The sequence below is a fragment of the Heterocephalus glaber genome, unplaced genomic scaffold (assembly GCF_053883595.1).
Source record: "Heterocephalus glaber isolate CG9 unplaced genomic scaffold, H.glaber_assembly_v1.0 deba00001586, whole genome shotgun sequence".
Taxonomy (NCBI): domain Eukaryota; kingdom Metazoa; phylum Chordata; class Mammalia; order Rodentia; family Bathyergidae; genus Heterocephalus; species Heterocephalus glaber.
This window is the reverse complement of record NW_028258364.1, coordinates 13,497,585-13,515,092: the sequence shown is the minus strand read 5'-3', so window position 1 is coordinate 13,515,092 and position 17,508 is coordinate 13,497,585.

Sequence of the window (17,508 nt, the reverse complement as noted above, 5' to 3'; positions counted from 1 at the left end):
GAAAAAACAGTGCTGGAATAGTGCTGGAATAATGGACACTCATGTACCAGACAAAAGAACTTTAATACATATCTCATATCATCTACAAAAATTAGGTCTAAATGAATTATAACTTAATATAAAAAATAAAGCAACATAACATCTAGAAGAAAACGTAAGAAAAAAATTTTTGTGACTTTTATTAGCCAAAGAATTCTTAGATGAGAAACCAATTTTGATCAATAAAATAAAATGCATGTTAAATGGGACTTTATCATAGTTAAGAATTTCTGATCCTTTTTTTTCACTGTACATTATGACCTTTATTTTTTTTAAAGTTCCTAGTTTTTATTAGTACATTTTAGGTATGGAATATGATGACATTCATCATTGGAAATTTGTACCTTTACATGATATATCTTGGTTCTTATTATTCCCCATTCCCTTGCCCTACCTTCAACCCCTCCATCCCTCCCTATTTACAAAAACTTTGTTTCCATCTTTTCATTTGGTCATATTTATTCCTTTCCCTTCTTTCCTTTCCCCTAGCCCTACACTTCCCCTTCCCCTTTGGACCTTTTTTCCCTATTTCACATTATCTGTTATACATTTTGATCCTTATTTACACTTTCAGTTTCTCATACCAGAGAAACTATTTGGTATTTACACATCTGACCTATTTATTTCTTTTTTTTTCTTTTTTTCCATTAAGTTTATTGGTACATTTTAGGTATACAGTACAGTTACATTCATCACTGGGATCTTGAACCTTTACACGATGTATCTTGGTTCTTATTTTTCCCCATTCTCCTGCCTCCCTTCACTCCCTCCACCCTTCCCTATTTACAAAGACTTTGTTTCCATGTTTTTCCTTTTCTCATATTTTTTCTTTTCCCTTCTTTATTTTCCCCTACCCCTCCCATTTCTCCTACTCCTTTAGACTTTTTCGTCCTATTTCACAATATCAATTATACATTTTCATTCTTATTTACACTTTTAGTTTTTCACACCAGAGAAACTATTTGCTATTTACACATGTGTCCTATTCATTTCACTTAAGATTATGGCCTCAGTGTGCACCCATTTAGCTATAAGTGTCTCTAGTTTATCATTCTTTATGGCTGAGTAGTAATCCATTGGATAAAAAACCCCCAAGAAAACACATCTTTATCCAGTCTCCAGTTGATGGGCAATTGAGCTGCTTCCAAGTTTTAGCTATTATAAACTGTGCTGCTATAAATATAGATGCACGTATGTTGCTGTGGTATGATTCTTTTAATTCTGTTTGGGAAGATATCCTGCAGGGGAATAGCTGCATCAAATGGAACCTCTAAACCTAGCTTTTTAAGGTATCTCCATATTGACTTCCACAGTGGTTGCACCAGTCTACACTTCCATTAACAGTGGAGAAGGGTTCCTTTTTCCCCACAACCCCACCAGCATTTGTTATTGGTGGATTTCATGATAGTAGCCATTCTTTCTGGAGTGAGGTGAAATCTCAGCATTGTTTTCATTTGCATCTCTCCAATGACCAGTGATGTTGAATTTTTTTTCAAATGTTTATTTGCTATTTCTACTTCTTTGAGAAATGTCTATTCATATCAGATGCCCATTCTTGGATTGGGTCTTTAAATTTTGGAGGTCTGATTTTTTTAAAGTTTTTTATATATTCTAGATAGTAGACCTTTGTCTGAGGAACAGGTGATAAACTTTTTTCCCCAAATTGTGGGTTGTCTCTTCACTATGTTGGTGATTTCTCTTGCTGTGTAGAAGCTTTTTAATAAGATGAAATCCCGGGTGTTCATTTGTTGTGCTAATTCACATGCTACTGAGGTTTTTTTCATGAAATATTTTCCTAGGCCAAGGTCTTCAAGAGTTCTACCTAATCTCTCATCAAGCCAGTTTAGTGTTTTTGTTTTAGTATTTAGATTTTTAATTTAGTGCATGGTGAGAGATATAGATTTAGTTTAAATCTTTGGCAAGTTGAAACCATATTTTTTCCAGCAAGATTTATTAAAGAGGCTATCTTTCCTCCAGTCAGGGTGTTTGGGTCAGTTGTCAAAGATGAGGTGGCTGAGTGTGTCTGGAGTTGTTTCTTCATCTTCTAATCTGTTCCACTGGTCCTCAGGTCTGTTTCTTTGCCAGTATCATGCTGTTTTATATCACAGTAGCTTTGTAGTAGAGTTTCAAGTTGAGGATTGTGATACCCCCTGCCATGGCTCTGTTGCCTAGAATTGCTTTTGCTATTCTAGGTCTCATCTTGTTCCAAATGAATTTTTGTATTGTTTTCTCAAGGTCTGTGAAGTATGCTGGTGGGATTTCAATTGGGATTGCATTGACTCTATGTAGCAGTTTTGGAAGTACGGCCATTTTCACTATGTTGATTCTTCCTACCCAGGACCAAGGGATGTCTTTCCATTTTCTGATATCATCCTCAATCTCTTTTTTCAGAGTGCTATAGTTTTTAGAGAAGAGGTCTTTGGTTTCTTTTGTAAGGTTGATTCCTGGGTATTTCAGTTTTATGGATGCTATTGTGAAAGGAATTATTTGCCCTATTTCTCTCTCAGTGATTCTGTTGTTCGTGTAGAGGAAAACTATTGATTTTTGTGTGTTGACCTTGTATCCAGCTACTGTAGTGAATTTGGTTTTTAAATCTAGAAGACTTTTGGTGGAGTTCTTGGGCTCTTTTATGTAGAGTATAATGTCATCTGCAAATAATGACAATTTGACTTCTTCTTTTCCTATCTTTATTTCTTTTATTTCTTTCTCTTGTCTCATTGCAGTGGCTAATGTTTCCAAAACTATATTGAACAGAAGTGGTGATAGTAGACATTCTTGTCATGTGCCTAATTTTAGTGTGAAGGATTTCAGTTTTTGACCATTTAACATGATGTTGGCTGTTGGTTTTTCATAGATGGCTTTTATCACATTGAAGCAGAGACTGTCTATTCCAATTTTCTGTAGGGCTTTTATCATGAATGTGTGTTGGATTTTGTAGAACATGTTTTCTGCATCTATTGAGATGATTATACGTTTTTTGTCCTTGGCTCTGTTAATATAGTGTATTACCTTTATTTATTTGCATATGTTGAATCATCCCTGAGTCCCTGGGATGCATCTCACTTGGTCAGGGTTTATGATCTTCTTGATGATCTTCTGCATTCTGGTTACCAGTATCTTTTTGAGGATTTTTGCATCTATGTTCATTAGGGAGATTGTGCTATAGTTCTCTTTTTTGATTGGGTCTTTCTCTGCTATGGGGTTCAAGGTGATGTATACTTCCAGGAATGAATTTGGGAGTATTGCTTCCTTTTCAATTTCATTGAAGAGTTTAAACAGTAGTGATATTAGTTCTTCTCTAAATGTCTTGTAGAATTCAGCAGTGAAGCCATCAGGGCCTGGGGTTTTCTTAGTTGGTAAGTTTTTAATTACATTTTCAATTTCATTGATTGATATTGGGTTGTTTAGAATTTTTAGGTCTTCTTTGTTCATCTTTGGTAATTTATACGTATCTAGAAATATGTCAGTTTTTTTCTTTTTTTCCATCTTATTAGCATATAGGTTTTTAAAATAGGCATTGATGATCCCCTGGATTTTTGTTGAGTCTGTTGTAATTTTACGCTTTTCTTTCCTAATTGCATAGATTTGGGCCTTTCATTTATTTGATAAGGTTGACTAAGGTTTTATCAAAATTTTTTTATTCTTTTGAAGAACCAACTCTTTGCTTCATTGATTTTTTGTATCATTTTCTTGTCTCCATTGCATTGATTTCTCCTCTGATCTTTATAATTTCCTCTCTTTTGTGAGCTTGGGTTTGTGCTGTTCTTCTTTTTTAGAAGCTTGATGCTCAGCATTAGGTTGTTTATTTTAGCTCACTCCGTTTTTCTCATATGACTATTCATTGCTATGAATTTTCTCTGTAAGACTGTTTCCATTGTTTCCCATTGATTCTGATGTATTGGCATTGCCATTTAATGTAGAAACTGTCCAATTTCTTCTTTAATTTCCTCTGTGACCCATTGGTTGTTCGGGTGTGTGTTGTTCAGTTTCCATGTGCTTATGAAATTCTTGAGGTTTCTGTTGCTATTGATCTCCAATTTGATCATACTATGATCTGATAATATACAGGAAATAACTTCAATTCCTTTGCACTTACTTGAACATGTTCTATTAGGAACCGTATGCTCTATTTTTGAGAATGACCCATGTGCAGCTGAAAAACATGTATATTCTGATTTTTTAAGTTTATTTTTATTTGTATATACCGGTGATGAACAATGAGTACATTTATCATGGGGATTTGGTGCATGTATGGCATCTTAATCCTCTTTACCACCCCCACACACATCTTTTCCTTCCTTGTCCTTCCATCTTTCAATATTCTGATCTGCAAAATGTCTAGTTTTTGAAACAGAATGAATAGACAGGCAACAAACTGGGGAAGAATTTACCTATCAGATATATACAGAAAGACTTAAATTTAGGTATACAAGAAGTCTTAAAACTCAACAACCAGTATACATTGTAAAAAACAATGCAATCTAAAATTTTTAAGAAGGCAGTTTAGCAAAGAAAAACAAATTACGAACACACACATAAAAATACATTTTAACTATCAGAGTAATCTAATTTAAATTCATAATAAAGAATTAAGACATACTTATTGGAATGTCTAACATTCAACCATTTGGTCAAAACACAGATGGTGAAATTTGAACTCCTGGAACTCTCAGATACTACTACTGGAAATGAAGATATAACTATTTGTATAACAATTTGTTATATCTTAAAATGTTAAACATATGCCTGTTGTATCAACTAGCCATTCCTCTCCCAATATTTATTATAGCAAATTTTCATAAAAATATTTGCACATGGGCTGGGGAGTTAGCTCAATGGTGCTGCAACCTGCCTTGCAAAGAGAAGGTACCAAGTTCAATCCCCAGTGCCAAAAACCAAACAAACACACAAACATGTTTGCACATGATTATTTATAGTAGTTTTATGTGCAATAGTTAAAGATGGGAAATAATCCAAGTGTATATACTCAAACTGAAATAAATCCACAAAGAAACTGTCTTATGTTCCTGGAAAGTACTATTATTCAGTAATAAAGACATAAATTTTTGGTAGACATACCAGTATCTATGGATGAATCTCAGAAATATTTTTTGAGTGAAGGAAGACAGATGTATCCACTAAAGAGTACATACTACATGGTAATTTTATCTAAGAAAAATAAAAACAGTGGATGTGATCAATATTAATTCTAACATTATTGGTTTTATATTTATTTTAGTGTACAATAAGAATAACTAATTAATTATTTCTGTACTTCATGCTCCATCCTTGGTAGTGACAATATATTGGTTTTCTTCTTTATCAAACAATAAATATTTTCAGTAAATCTTATTTGCTAAATAAGGTGCAATGACAAAGAAAAACTTTTATAGTGATGTCATTTTTTCTTCCTACTTGTATGTTTTGAACATTACCTGCATTCCAAGATCCTGAGTGGATGCTTAAAATTACATATAGCACTGACCCTATGTATATTAATTTTCCCACACAATTGTACTTCTAAAACAGTTAAATTTATAAATTAAACACAATAAGATATTAACAATAATAATGACAAAAATTAGAACAGTTATCATTATACTTAATGAAAGTTTTCCGAATACAATATACTCTTTATGTCAACTGTCACAGGGTAGGGTGGCATATACAGTATGGATACCCTGGAATAAAAAATGATTTAGAAAGGAAGTGGGAGGGGTAGGGGAAAGGGAAGAAGGGAAAAGAAAAATATGAGAAAAGGAAAAAAAAGGAAACAAAGTCTTTGTAAATAGGGAAGGGTGGAGGGGGTGACGGGAAGGCAGGGGAATGGGGAAAAAATAAGAACCAAGATACATTATGTAAAGGTACAAGATCCCAATGATGAATGTAACTGTATTGTGTACTTAAAATGTACCAATAAACTTAATGGAAAAAAAAGAATGATTTAGGTCCTTGGGTGGAACAGAGCACGGTAGGGTGAGTTTTATAGCACTATATACAATTATGTACAATTGAAAACATATGAATTGTTCATTTCTAAATTTGTCTGTTTGATATTTTTGAATATCAGTTAACCAGTTAACTGAAACCATGAAAGCAAAGTTTTGGGTAAGGGGAAATCTCCTTAGTAGTTTTTCACAGTTCCAGTTTTTTTCAATGAACATATAAATTTGAGTTTCTTAAATTGTTCTTATGTTTTAAGGATTATTAAAACTCTGTGAACTAGTAGCTAGAGATAATCTCTCAAAAACTAAAAAAAAATTCTCTATTTAATAAATTTTTTGTAAAAATTTGCGTAGAACAAATATAAAGCTTCTGCTTATTTACTTTCAATAATTTAAAGATTATTAGCAAATAGATACATTTTGAAAACAAATATAAACCTAATGTTAATATAATGTAGACAAAAGTAGTCATTATCTTAAAAGTATATCTTGCTGAGATGGGTCTGTATTATGTATCATTAGCCTAAGAAACCAAAAGATATAATGATGTAATTGTTTTCTCACTTTCTAATATTTCATAGCTCAATTTTACTTTAGAAATTTACTTATGACTTATTCGCAACTGTTCATCAGTCAATAACAATTCAGTTTTATTAGTTTCACCTTTTAAATGTTAAACAAGTGTAATAACTTGTTGATTAATTTGAATCAATGACAGTTTAACTAATGTCTGAACATTTGTTTACTCTTAGTCAGAATTATATACGTAGGAAGAGCCTTAGAGCTATAATTCTGATATCAAGTGCAAGCAATTTTATTCTAATTCTTTGAACAATGTTAATCCATGTATGATATATTTGACAAATGTCAATTAACAAGAATGTTCAATTAACCAAAAGACTCAAATTTTCTGATTATTTTTGGATAAATGGGTGCTCATTAAAATTCCTTTTAAAAATAATTGCCATAAATATATTTTTATTATTTATACACCCATACCTAATGAAAACAAAAGAGCTCTGACCTGGAAATCTTCTATCATTTTATGGTTAATGTAGTTTCCCTTGGTATTTAAATCTTGAAAATTAAAATACAGAGTGCAAGCAAACACAGGATTTATAATCATACAAATTTTATATCACCTTGAATTCATTAATTCATTTTTTATGATTTCTAATAACATATTTCAAATATCTTATACTAAAATTCATACTTGCATATAGTTCAGGTAATTAAAACTGTCTTTAAAGAAGGAGGGGAAAGTAGTTTTACACATCCAGTATTTAGTTTCCATCAGCCTAATCTAGCACCTCTCCTTCCTTTGCACAACAGCCTTTTGTTCAAGCCTTTAGCTTATTTCATCCTTCTGAGAAGGAGCCTAATTATGCCAGTGTTGCAGAGCCAGTTTGCCACAGCTCCTACTCAACATTCTGGAAATTGACTCTTCAGGGACTTTCAGAAAACACCTGATGATACCAGCATATTCCCTTTGCTCTCATGGTTGTATAGGCAGTTGTCATTTCTTCCAGTTATACCAATCATAATTCCATTTCTATATTTGTACTTAAAACTCTTCAACATTTAGGTAAATAATTTCCTCTATTAAATTAACTCTGTTGAAATAAGCTCTGTAATTATCTTCATCCTCACCGGATACACCATGTATAATTGATGAATACACTATGTACAAGAACAAAATATCTTTTCAAAATTTTATTTGTTATGTATTCTGCATCAGTATTAGCTTAACAAATCATAGGATGCTTGAAACTGTAGAAAAAAATCTGTTGTAGAGATTAAAATGAGTTTTATTATAAATGCTGTTTACAAATAAGTTTTACCATCAACTGAATTATTGTTTCTCTTAATGAAATCTTGCCATTACTGTCAAGCTACTTTTTACTATTGGAGCCATTTTTCAAAGTTTAAGATTCTCACAAAATGCATTTCCTTTCTCTGATCTCATCTTTTGACTTTTCAGCTGGAGTTTTCTATACTTGGCACATTTTATTCATATCTTTTCTTTAATTGGCTCCCAGTACAGCACTTTCATAGCTTTACTTTCACTTACCTGGATGAGTCTATCTTTTCTGATTTCTCCTTATCTGCCTAATTTCTACAGTTTATTCTGTTTTTAAGTATCATTTATCATCATCACCATCATCATCGTTGTCATTGTCATCAATATTTATATGTCTTCGATCCTATGGAAAACTCATCCAGCTTCAAATACCATTTTTTAAAACTCATTTATTATCTTGTCTGTTTATTTGTTTAGAGACTTCCCTACACAAATTCTTTAAGGTGTACACCATTTCATGTGTAAGTTCAATCGTTTTTTTTTTCTTTTTGTAAGTTCAGTCTTTAACAAGTCTTTCACCTTTTACCTCTTACAGACAGGTTATTTGTGTGTGTTCATTCATGTCTTCCACCCTTTGCAAATTTGCAACTTTGTCTTAGCTGTTAGTTCTGGCATGACCTCAACATCAGCCACAACTGAGGCCCTGGACCTCCGCAGTCCTTTCCTGGATATGCTTATAGCCCTGTCCTTATATACTGCATTTTGAGATCCTGGGAATATTTTAGATTATTAAAAATCTCCTTATCCCACCTAATACCATAAATAAAGATGTATGGGTTTTCTTGTTTCTTTTATGTTTTTAACTACAACCAGCTTCCCCATCTCAGGAAACTGTGATTTGAAGAGTTGGTGCTTATTGTTTGTGACAAATGTCTACAGTTAAAGCTTTTCCAACTAAAAGTGATTTAAGGTAGTTCAAAGTTCAAGTCTTGAAAAGGAGTCCTTCCCTAGACTGAGAAGATATACTAGTCATTGAATATGGGGCTTTTTGGAGAGACTCATGTCCATTCTGCAAGCTTTGCTGGTTATTTGACTATTGGTTTTCACAATTACTGTGATTGCAATGTAGCTGTGTTTTTGTTTTGTTTTGTTTGAGCATACAACAAAATTGGGAAAATAGAGAAGGGAGCAGGGCAAGTTCAGGAGCCACAGAGCTCATGTTTCTTACAAAGATGAACAAAGTTTTCTTGAATAAGTACTACTCAGATGTTTGCAGTCCTCTGGTTTATTTACTTAGTCTAGAAAACATTATATAGTTTTTGGCATTAAAAAAGGTGAAATTTGTCTCAGAGTTGTGGAGAATAGAAGCTCAAAATCAAGATGTTGGTTGAGCCATGTTCTCTGAAAAGCTTTAAAAAAGAATTCTTACTTGCCTCCTCTTGTCTACATATGGCTCTAGAAATCCTTAAAATTTCTTCTTTCTCTACTCCTTCTTTCTATAAATGCATTCCTCCAATCTTTCTCTCCACCATCCCATGACATTCTTTCTTATGCCTCTCCTCTGTTCTTCAAATTTCTGTCCTTTTTTTTTAAAAGCCACCACTCACATTGAATATCTTAATTTGATGGGGTCATCCTGAGTAGGACACACTCTCCAACTGAAGTAACACTCACAAGTACTAGCAGTTACTTCAATGTGTCCTTTGAGGATATCCAATCCAACTCATCACCTTGTTCTTAGTTTTTATACAACTGCAGTTGTGATAACATTTTCTTAGGCATGGTTATTGCTCTATCTGATAAGTTTAATTGGTTTTATTTTCCTTATCATTTAGCTCAAAATACTATCTGATGTCAATTTTAGCTTCTTTTTTAGCTCATTTGTTTCCTACAATGTGTGCTTAAGTTAAGAACACTTCAGAATTTTTCTGGCTATCTTTTAATGATTGATATTTTTGCTTTCTCCTTGATTTGAGATTGTATTCTATAATATTTTGCCCTCTGAAATTAGTTGAGACTGGCTTTGTGGCCTATCATAAGGTCACTTTGATAAATATTTAATATATACATAGGGAGTATACAGTTTATGCAGTTTTCAGATATATATGTGTCAATTAGATCAATTTTCTTACAAGTATTGTTCAAATATTCATATCTCCAGATTAGTTTTTCCACTTGTCTTACCTGTTACTGAGTGAAATGATTTAAAATCACTTTTCTGTGGAATTATCTATTTCTGTCAGTTTTCAATTTGGCAGGTTAGGTGCTCTGAGAACATGAATGTAGAAGTAATTTAGACAATTTTTCTGTGTTTTGCTATATATTAGAATGATTGGATTTTTAGAGCCCCATACATACTCCATCATTTCAAAAGTATTAGCTCCCAGATTTTATCAGTTTCTTAAAATACTGGTTTACTTAGTTTCATGATACCAAGGGGAAAATGCCAAAGATTTGAATTATCTCTTCATTTCTTTTTTATAGTAAATAGAACAGAAGAGATGGGAAAGAGAGGTAGGGAAGGGAGAGATGAAAGGGAAGAGAGGAGAGGGGAATTAAAAAGGGTGAAGATGCAATATGTATATGTACCACTATCCCACAATGAATATATTTATTATGTATCACAAACATGTACTAATGAAACATCTAGAAAATAGAAAACAGCAAGATTCAGATAAAACCCCTATTGCCCTTCCTCCCAGTTCTTTCCCCACATTGCTCTACGCTATTTGGTAAGAGTAATGCTGTTCCGTGACTTGAAATTAATGCAGCTAACTTAATAGTATAAACTTTTCGTTTATACTAAAGTTGAATGGGATTGACTGAATGCCTGTGGAACTAGAGTAAATTCCATTTATTACATGTTTCTCTGAAATAAACTGAGAAATATTGGTTACTTCTAGTAACACAAAAAATAGCAGAATATGTCATTTCCTGGTTTTGCAGTTAGCCTCATTTCTAGAGAAGATATAGAGATATTGGTATGGTTTTCTAGAAAAAATACATATGAATCATAGTTTGTTAATTCCAATGGTTTCAAATGAAAAGTGAGCAGAATTTTCAGTATAATCTTTACCTAAGTTAAAGGTACCTACTGGCCAAATATAAGGATTTCCCTAATGGTCTCCCACTGGTCTAAAAAGATGAAACCTACCATGGAAATCTAAAGTGGACAAATCTTAAGCCCCACAGAAAACAGGCAAATATCACTGAACTTAACTAATATAGCTATGAGATTTACTAAATCCGTATCACCAAGCAGACTAAGTATGATTTTATGGCTACAAATACAGTGGGCATTACAATTTATTTATGCTCCTGAAAACTCTAGTCTTACCTGTTTAGAGCTCCCATGGGCTCCTTCATTCACCGAGAGTTAACAAAACCAAAGACTCTTTGCCTGTTGCCTGGATTAGTGTTATCCTACTCTGTGGTCTTCTTGCTTCCTATTAAGACCTCAGTCCATTGAATGAATGAATATTTTAAGAATAAATTTATCAATGGTTTCTCTATTTAGGAGAAATTAGGTAAGAATCCTGGAACTGAAGTCCTCTAAGAATTTATGATTATATAATAGATGTGATTCTACTTTTGCTTATCTTTTGCTTATCTTATAGTAATTTTGAAACTAATTAAATTTTAAAAACACACAAATAATATGTTCCTCATCTAATTAAATTTTTTTCTAAGTCTGCTGATCATGTTCCAGTTGTAGTCTGAACTAATTTCCTTCTGTATAAAATAATTCGGTATCCAATCCCCTTACTACCTCTACTACCACTTTCCACCTTACTGATTCTGCTACATGAGATGAGTTTGTTTTCTTGGTGTTCATGAGTGCGCTAACCTCTGTTGAGCATTTGTCTCCTCTGCTCCCTCTGATTGGAACATTCCTCTGTGATAGCTTCATGTAGTTTATCACTTCACCTCATATAAGTTTCTGCTCAAATGTTACTTTCTCTTAGAGTTATTTCCCCAGCCATCCTATCTAAAATAGCAAGTAGTGATCTATGTACAAAGAAAATGGATGAAACTGAATGTTGAGATAAAGATTTACTTGGTCGGTGAGAGAATGCTCCTTGGTTGTGGCCTGAACTGAGCACTAAATAAAATGGGGGAGTCAATTTTAAGAAAATGTATTACATAAATTGTTCAAGAAAAGGATAGGTTGAAAAATAGGCTATTGCCATAGACTTTGACACCAAAGATCTTTCCTAATGCTATTAATTCAATGTAAAATATTTCTTTTATATACTACTCCATGTCTTATCCATTTTTCAAAACGCAGTCTAGATGTCATCTTTCATCTGAAGACTTCCATAGCCCTTTTACCAAAAGGCTTACTGCATCTCCATGCCCTACATTTTATTTGGTGTAATATGTTTAAAGTGCTTCAATTACATAAAGAGTATTTGTTGTATAAAGCCTTGTAAAAAGTAATATGGTATTGCTGATAATTGTGAATCTATTTTCATGCTTAACGAAAAACCAAATGATGGAATATTCTCTTCATATATAATTAAATATTGAAGTAATTATTAAGTAAATTTAGGAAGGTTTCAGTGTTCTAATTGATCCTGAGGAAACTTTATATTTTTATACTTACTATAAATATAAATTGTAGTAGAGGACAGCAAAGTTACTGTGAAAGTTAATTTTTACACATATGAATATGTGAATGTCTGTATTCCCCCTTGAGGTCTGAAAATACAGATAATTATACCTAATATCTGAAATGTTAGTAAAATATTTAAATTACTATATTATCTATATTTCCATGTTTTATCAACACCATATACGTTGACAATTTTCTGGCTTTACCTATTGGTTTATCTTACATAATGCTAATCATGAAAGATGTTGATAGATATACAAAGAAAGTGAAGATTCAGAACAAAGCAATGAGAAGGAAATTGCTAAGGAAAAATAAGTAAAACAGTCAAAAAATATTTTTAATATTTGATGATGACATGCTCCCAGAGGAAGACTGATTAACGATATATCAGCATTTCATACACATGTAAAGATTAAAGAAGCTTTTGTGAAAAATAAAAGGACACTAGAAGAAGATGTAGTCAAGTCCCCATTATATCTTATAAATAAAGAACAGCATGAAAAGCAAACTTTGGACAGAAATTTAAATCTGGGATGCTGAGGAAATTCAGCAATACACGAAAACTTTCTTTAGAATATTAATTTTAGAGCACTACCAGTTTCTTAAAAAGAAGAATGTTAAAAAAGGAAGAATGTTATTATATGGCTATATATTCTTTCTTAAATTGTAATACAGTAATATATTGTATCTTATCTAATATTTATTTTTGACCATTAAAAACAGGAGTGTGGAAAAAAGAAAATGAAGGTCTTTATTATTAATTTCAATTATTACTTTTACATTTGCACACTTTCTAATAAACCAAACTCTAGTTCAGGACTAATATAGAAATGCTTATGGGCTGCTTATATGACAGTTACAAGACCCAAGACACTTCAGTCTTAATTCAGACTGACTCAATTCCAATTCACATTTTAACTTGATAACACTGTATAAATAATTTATAGTCTTTAGTTTTCATTTTCCTAACATCGAAAGTGAATACCCAATGTACCCAAATTCATTGTAGGATTGTGAGGATTATCTACAGTATAGTTATCATTATTGTTATTATGATTATGTGTTCTCATACTATTTACTCATTATTTATCAGTCAGTCTTTGTTGCTGTGACCAAATTCCTGACACCAACAACAGTTAAAGGGGGAGAGCTTTATCTGAATCTTACTTTGAAAGGTTCAGGTCAGTCCATGGTCAGCTGGCTCCAAGACAGGAACATCATGGCAAAATGGCATGGTAGAACACAGCTGCTTACTTCATGGCAGTTAGAAAGCAGAGAAACAGAACCAAAGAAGGAATGAGGGATCAGGTATAGACCTCAGTCACTCCTCCATGAGCCATCCCCACACACCCAGAACTGTATGGTAGTAATCACCTAGCTGGCTTCCAAAGAAATTAAGTTGATGATTAGGTTCAATCCTCACACTCTTTTAAAATCACTTTATAATTTCATGCAAATAATAATTAGAAATGTTCTAACTAAAGTATACCTGACTAAGATAGTTCTTGAAACAAAGTTTTCTGATCTTTGTTTTTACATTTATATCCTGAGGACTTAACATGACATCCTACATTCAATAAGTGTTTGCTCAATTGGAAATAAAAATATTTGCATTTATGTTATTATTAAATGAGTGCATATCTAAATGCATAGAAGTTTTTTTCAAAAACCAAAATTTTTTTAAACAAAAAGCAGTCTTCTTATTCTGGTTCAGAATTTATTTCATCTCAATCTAAATTAAATGGATCCTTATAGAACCTTTTAAATCTCTTTAGATTTATTGCAGGAGTCATTCAATTTTTATGCTAAGAAGATTTTTGTTTAATATTCTGAATTTAATAAAACTACCATTTTACTTTTGAGACCATAAGAAAAATTAACAAATAGTGATCAGTAAATTTTTAGAGTTTCATTATTCATCAGGATTTATAATTTAAATTAATTCTACCTTACATCAGAATTAATTTAATTCTCAATATCAGAATTAATATTAAGACTAAACACTAATACTTATTTACAAAATAAAAATAAAATTTATTTGTAAACACACTTCAAGTTTCATTTCTAATTACTAAGATATTCATATGATCATATATATATATGGGTGTGTACATATGAGATACGATCAAAGCAAACAGTGAAATTTTAATTAAAGACATTATTAAAGTAAAAGATATATTGATATTAATCCCTCCAAAAATACTCCCTCTTACTTTAAACAAACCTCTCCGTGTTTCCTGCACATTCTGAAGTGGTTCTGAAGTCTTCTTTCCCGATTGACTTCGATTGTGCTGTTTTAGCTATCTTTGTGTTCTGAATCGATACAAAATGTTTACCATTCATGGTCATTTTGACTTTGGGAAGAGCCAGAAATTGCCTAGTACCAGTGACTAAGGTGGATAAGGGCATACCATAAAGTTTTTATTGAACTAAAATTATCATAAACATTTTTGAATCAGTTTAGGTCATCAAGGGATTAACAAAAAGACCAGGAAGAATTTCAAGCACTGGTTCAAAAAGTGGCAAGAATGGTAGGACAAGTGTATTCAAAGAGAGGGGAAGTATTTGAAGGAAGATTAATGACAATGTTCCATTTACTACAATAAATTATTTTTATTTACCCATTCTCTGTATATTTTGATCAAAATTCATACACACAAATATATATGTATATGCATTTTTACTTATTTTCTCAAAGTTGTGTAATGAACCTTGCACTTTGTACAAGCTAGGCAAGTGCTCTACCAGGAAGCTACATCCCCACCCCATGAAACCATGTTATTTTAAATTATGAATGTAAGATTTTTATGGAGATAATTAAGTTAAAATGAGTTTATTAGGGTGGCTGCATTCCAGTGTATATACTATCTTTATCAAAAGGAAAAAATAGAGATAAATATGGAGAGCACTACATGATCATAAAAGTAGGTGATCCAGAGAACATTAAATATTGCCAACAAACTACCACAATCTAGAAGACAGCTTTAAAACAAATTCTTCTCTAACTAATAAAACACTTCTCTAACTAAAATTCTTCTCTAATTAATAAGACATCCTGGCCATTTGACACCTTATACTTGGAATTTTAACCTCTAGAACTCTAAATAGAACAATAAATTTATGGTACTTTATTCTGGCACCACTGGGAAACTAATGTATCCCCTACCTGATGCTGCATTCAGACCATTAAAGTACAGAAAGAAGGTATATGGTGTAAATACTTTGGAAATATCTGTTCTGCATATCTCTTTAAGCAGGAAAAACCAGATGGTAATTTTGAGAGCTTACTTTTCTTAGAATTTTTGGCTATAGGATTTCCTTGATTATTCAAACTATATTAGGCTTAAAAATTAGAGTTTCTGAAACATACCTTTCCATGTGAGCTCACAATCTTCTTTTGGCTGCTCTATAATTCTCATTCATATGATATAACAACATGATCCTTATTTGAAATAATTCCTAATGCATAATTAAATGTTTCATGATATGTACTTAGGAATAGAAAGAATAAAACAGGTTGGATTGCTTTAAAATTTGTTGAGAGAAGAAATACTATCTCCATACTTAAAGTATGTGGCTTGTTTTTTTCAGGAAAGATGAAATTTTCCAATATTTAACGAATCTGAAACTGTGGATAATTACCTGTATTATTTTGAATTTATAATTTCTATTGTATAATAAGTAAAATTCCAGTATTTTAATCTAAATACTCACTTCCAATGCTTTATTTTTTATAGTATGATCACTGAATATCTTTCTTTTTGTACCCTTATTGTTTTAATTTTATTAGTGAACACTTGATATTACAAAACAGTGCTCACATGAATCACTATATTATCTAAGAAATAAAATGGATATATGTATAGATCATTCAGGTGAAATAGACTATTACTTGCAGCATAATAGCTAGCCCCCTCTACTGTTTTTCATAGTCCTTTAATCAGAATTCAGAAGCAGCCACTAGATAGATTTAATGTTAAATTATACTATATAAGATTTTTATAACAAACATAATTTTATTGTACTCTATCATATTTCGAATATTCTGTAATATTATATGCATTGTTTGTTGACTTGCTTTCTCAGTGTTACAATTTTGTGATTCATACATGCAAATGAATATCCAGGTTATTTCACATTTCATTGCTGTCTGATGTACTGCATTTATTTCAAATTAACATCCATATTAGTTTCTTTGGTTTCTCATTACCATGAACAATGATGAATGCAGGAAATACATACTAGCTCAAAAACTTAGTGCTTCAGGGCTGCTTTACCACCACCCCCATTGAAATGAGAAGACATGTAAACAAGTCTCAAAACCAGACTTCCAGATCACCTAAGGCAACCCCAAAGGGAAATGAGATGGAACAAACTGACACTCAACCACCTGGATTCCCTGAACTGGCAACAAAAGAGGATCTGGAAAAAACAAAATCAGAAATAATTTCTCAGATAACAGCAGAAATTTTGACAATAGTGCAAGACATGATTAATAAATCTAGAGAGGACACAGATGAAAACATAGAAGAGCTCAGGAACATGATGGAATCCCAACATAGGAAACAAATGGAATCCATAAAACACATGCAAACAGATTTCCAGGAGATTAAAAACTCCATTGAAAGTTTACTCACCAGAATGAGCCAATGTGACAAAAAAATTTCAGATATAGATTAAGGTAAGATTGCAATTAGTGACCAGGAAAAGAAAAATTTCTTTAAAATGGTAAAGGGCCATGAGAAATCAATCCAGCAGGTGCTAGACAATGCAAAGAAGAATATCATAAGACTGATCAGAGTAAAGGAAGAAACAGGAGAGGGTACAGATGACATAAAAAAATTTCACAGAAGTGATGGCAGAAAACTTCCCAAGCAGGGGAAAAGAACTTGACATACAGATAACTGAGACATATAGGACTCCAAATAGGCTTGATCAAAAAAATCTACACATAAGCATATAATAGATAAGATTCCAAAAACCCAACAGAAGAACAAAATTCTGCAAGCAGTTAGAGAAAAAGAAACAAATCACATGCAAAGGAAAGCCCATCAGATCAGAGCAGACTTCCCAATGCAAACCCTCAAAGCAAGAAGAACTTCAAGGGA